Consider the following 5,000-nt stretch of genomic DNA (forward strand, 5'->3'; position numbering starts at 1 on the left):
TTTTTGTTTTATAAGAGCCACGTGACTGTAGTGTCCTAGGCTTTTGCGCATCTTTGCGCAGGATCTAGATGTACATCCGGGAACTTTACATGCGATGTCTGCACGAGGTCCAACGACTTCACACCACAACTCTGTGCCTTTCTATTTTGATATTACACTGTTGAACTGGATCAGCCTCATGTTCACGTGTGCATGTGCTGCTGTATGAACTCTCTCGCACTCAACACCAACAACATTACACTGGCGACGAGTCATTCCGGCGAGAAAAACAGTGAAAATAGATCGACACACAGGTAAGTGACGTCACGCTGTCATTGTGGTACGCCGAACATTCAGTTACAACGACGAAGCGGCAGTAAATCTAGACTTAAATATTGCTGCACCTGTCGACATGGCTACTGCTCTTCCAACTTTCGACAAGTTTGTTGTCTTTTCATCCTCCACTGAACACACAGTAGGCCAAAGATGGAAGAAATGGCTGAAACGATTCGAAGTGTTGCTCACAGCAATGAACATTACTGATGGTGCCAGAAAGCAAGCTCTACTGCTCCACTATGCTGGGGAGGAAGTCTTTGACATTTTTGAATCATTTTCGGCTGCACAGAAGGGAGAAGATGAGGGCAATGCTGATGATTCATACGCCAAAGTCAAGACATCTCTATCAACCTACTTTGAACCAAAGAAGAATGTTGAGTTTGAGGTTTTCAAATTTCGTCAGATGAAACAAGAACCTGGTGAAACTGTCGACAACTTTTGCACAAGACTCAGACTTCTTGCTGCAACTTGTGACTTCACCAACACAGATCGTGAACTCAAGAGTCAAATCTTGCAAGGCTGCACCTCAACACGCCTGCGCCGCCGAGGTCTGCGAGATGAAATGGAGTTAGAGAATCTTCTCAAGACAGCAAGATCACTTGAAATTTCTGACGTACAAGCAACAGAAATGGAAGCTGACGAGGCTGTGAATGCAGTCTACAGAAACAAGCACCCCCAGCAAGGCGGACGAAGAAGCAACACTCAGAGTCAGCAGCAGCCGCTTCAAGAAAACCGTGGTCAGACATCATGGTCACACCAACACGGAGGCACAACCAGTTCTCGTCCTTGCGCTTGGTGTGGAGGTCATTGTCGCTCAAGAACGAGCTGCCCCGCTCGCGACAAACAATGCAGATCTTGTTCGAAGATGGGACATTTTGCCAAGGTCTGTCGCTCGAAACCTCAAGGTCGTTCCAACGCATCGCACGACGCTCGCATGATCAACACACGGGCAGATTCACCCAGTCAACATTCGTCAGACTCAGAACGCTCAGAGTCAGAGTATGCCTATGGGGTCTCATCTGTCACTAGCAAGACGCCCAAAGTCAACCTTCAAATGTACGGGGAGTCCGTTCCCTTCTTCATCGACACGGGGGCATCAGTGAACATCCTCGATGACGACATGTTCCGGAAAATCAATGCCCCAGCGCTGAAAATAAAGCCAACCTCCACCAACATCTTTGCCTACGGCTCCAGCCAGCCGCTCAAGGTCAGAGGAACCTTCGAGACGACAGTGTCGTACAAGAAGACCAGGGTCACCACGACCTTCTTTGTTGTTCAGTCAACACCACACGCCAGATGTGGAAATCTTCTCAGCGCAAAGACAGCACAAGAACTTGAACTCCTACACTACACTTTTGCCACATCAACATCAGCACCACCCCAAACGGTCGCTGATCATCTTGTCGAAAAAACTCCTCAACTCTTTGAAGGGATGGGGAAGCTGAAAGATGTCAAGGTCAAATTCTACGTAGATGAGTCAGTTCAGCCCACAGCGCAACCTCACCGTCGAATCCCTTTTCACCTGAGGAAGAAAGTTGAAGCCGAACTCAAACGACTCGAGCAGCTTGATGTCATTGAAAAGGTAGACGGCCCAACGCCCTGGGTGTCTCCGATCGTCGTCGCACCGAAGCCGAAGAAGCCAGAAGAGATTCGCATCTGCGTCGACATGCGCCTTCCGAATCAAGCCATCAAGAGAACACGTCACATCATGCCTACGATTGACGACATCTTGTCAAAGCTCAACCAAGCCACCGTCTTCTCCAAGCTTGACCTTAACTCTGGCTATCATCAGTTGGAGTTGGATGAAGAATCGCGCAACATAACAACGTTCTCAACACATGTAGGGCTTCGCCGCTACAAGCGCCTGAACTTTGGTGTCACGTCTGCAGCTGAGATTTTCCAAAATCACATCGCTGAACTGCTGACAGACATTCCTGGCTCTCTCAACACATCAGATGACATCCTCATCTACGGCAAGAGCCAAGAAGAACATGATCAAGCGCTGAAACGGGTGTTCGACAGGCTCTTGGAGAAGAATCTCACTTTGAACAAAGGCAAGTGTGAATTCAACAAGGATCAGATTGAGTTCTACGGCTTCATGTTCGGCAAGACGGGCGTCTCCCCAGACCCCAAGAAGGTGACAGCGATTCAAAACATGAAGACTCCAACCAACGTCAAAGAAGTCCGGAGCTTCCTCGGTCTCACCAACTACGTCTCACGTTTCATCGCTGACTACGCCAACATCACAAAACCTTTGAGAGATCTGACCAAGAGCAACGTGGAATGGACATGGGGTCCAGACCAAGAAGCCGCCTTCAACCGCCTTAAGACTGAACTAACAGGAGTGAAAACGATGTCCTACTTCAACCCCAACCTTGAAACAGAGGTCCTGGTGGATGCCAGTCCTTTCGGCATCGGAGCTGTTCTTACACAACGCGACAAGCATATGTCACACATCATCTCTTACGCCAGCCGTGCGCTGACAGACGTGGAGTCCAGATATTCTCAAACGGAGCGAGAGGCCCTTGCAGTCGTCTGGGCGTGCGAACACTATCATCTCTACCTCTTCGGTCATCACTTCACAGTGTTGTCAGATCACAAGCCACTAGAGGGAATCTACAACAAGCCCACATCAAGAACCTCGAGTCGCATCGAACGATGGAATCTTCGACTGCAAGCGTACGACTTCACTCTCAAGTATCGACCTGGGAGTGACAACCCAGCTGACTATCTCAGTCGTCATCCCACTGAAAACGCCAACGCTACTACACGTCATGAGTCTAAAGTAGCAGACGAATATATCAGCTTCCTGTTGAGTCACACTGTCCCCAAGGCCATGACTCTGCAAGAAATCACTGAAGCAACGAAAACTGACCCAACGCTCAAAGCAGTAACTAGAGCTCTCAAGTCCGGACAGTGGTGCACACCGCATGACTTTGACATTGACATCACTTCGTTCAACATCTTCAAGACTGTCCGAGATGAACTTTCCTTCAGTGACGAACACAACGTCCTCCTGCGTTCGAGTAGAATTGTGATCCCTAGAAGCCTACAGTCACGAGCAATCGATATTGCCCACGAAGGCCATCAGGGTATGGTCAAAACGAAGCAGCTCGTACGAGAAAAGGTGTGGTTTCCTCACATCGATCGTCTTGTCGAGACGAAAGTCCAGTCCTGCCTTGCTTGTCTCTCGACAACCCCAGATCACCCCGCAGAACCCCTCAAGATGACCACCCTTCCAGATCGTCCCTGGTCCGAAGTCAGCATTGACTTTTGTGGACCTTTCCCCTCTGGAGAATACCTCCTTGTTGCTATTGACGCTTATTCCAGGTTTCCAGAGGTTGAAATCCTCACTTCGACCAGCGCCAAGGCTACAGTCCCAAAACTTGATGCAATATTTGCTCGCCACGGCGTCCCAGACATTGTCAAGTCCGACAATGGTCCGCCTTTCAACAGCCATGACTTTGCACAGTTTGCAGACTACTTGGGATTTCAGCATCGCAAAGTTACACCTCTGTGGCCTCAAGCAAACGGAGGTGTTGAACGCTTCATGTCCACCATCAAGAAGACCGTCCAGGCAGCACAAGTGGAGAAGAAAGCCTGGAAGCAGGAACTGTATCGGTTTCTGCGTAACTATCGTGCAACTCCCCACAGCACGACTGGGGTGAGCCCCGCTGAAGCGCTCTTCAACAGGAAGATGAAAATCAAGCTGCCTGAAATCAGCAAGAAGACGTCCCCTACAAAGCTTGACAAGAAGATCCGACTTCAGGATGAAGTCAACAAAAAGAAGATGAAGGAATATGCTGATGTGAAGCGCAGAGCTGCAGAACCTGACATTCAAGTCGGTGACCCAGTTCTCGTCCGACAGCGCCCAGAAAACAAACTCTGCCCTCACTACTCTCCAACCCCCATGAAAGTGACCTCACGCAAAGGGTCCATGGTCACTGCTGATGGAGGGGGTCGCAAGGTCACACGCAACTCCTCGTTCTTCAAGAAGGTCCCGTTGCAAATGCCTCCTCATGCAGAGCCGCCCGAAGTCAGTCCTGATGCAGAGCCGGAAGATGTAGAACCCACTGTGCCACAGTTTGATACCTGCCCACCTGAGTCACCTGAGCCACCGCCTGACTTACTCAGAAGGTCGTCCAGGGTGCGGCGTCTGCCACCGTACTTGCAAGACTATGAATGACCTTTGCGGATTGAATTTTGCGAAATGACTTTTGCTTCATTTGTTAGCTTTAAAATTTAAAGTTTGCATGCGTTTCTTTTATTTTAATTTCACTTCATCCTATCTCACCTAAGTGTCGGTCAGAGATGTATTACTTGTTTTTATTTTCCAGCTTTGCTTTCAACGGAGTTTTACAAATGTGTTTTTATTCAGAGGTGAGGAGGGATGTAGTGTCCTAGGCTTTTGCGCATCTTTGCGCAGGATCTAGATGTACATCCGGGAACTTTACATGCGATGTCTGCACGAGGTCCAACGACTTCACACCACAACTCTGTGCCTTTCTATTTTGATATTACACTGTTGAACTGGATCAGCCTCATGTTCACGTGTGCATGTGCTGCTGTATGAACTCTCTCGCACTCAACACCAACAACATTACAGTGACCACCGCCAAAATAAGGGTTATACCCCAAAATCGACCTGACAAAAACGTTAGATACCAATTAAAAAATCGACGAAC

Source organism: Littorina saxatilis, unplaced genomic scaffold (genome assembly GCF_037325665.1).
Source record: "Littorina saxatilis isolate snail1 unplaced genomic scaffold, US_GU_Lsax_2.0 scaffold_2873, whole genome shotgun sequence".
Classification (NCBI taxonomy): Eukaryota; Metazoa; Mollusca; class Gastropoda; order Littorinimorpha; family Littorinidae; genus Littorina; species Littorina saxatilis.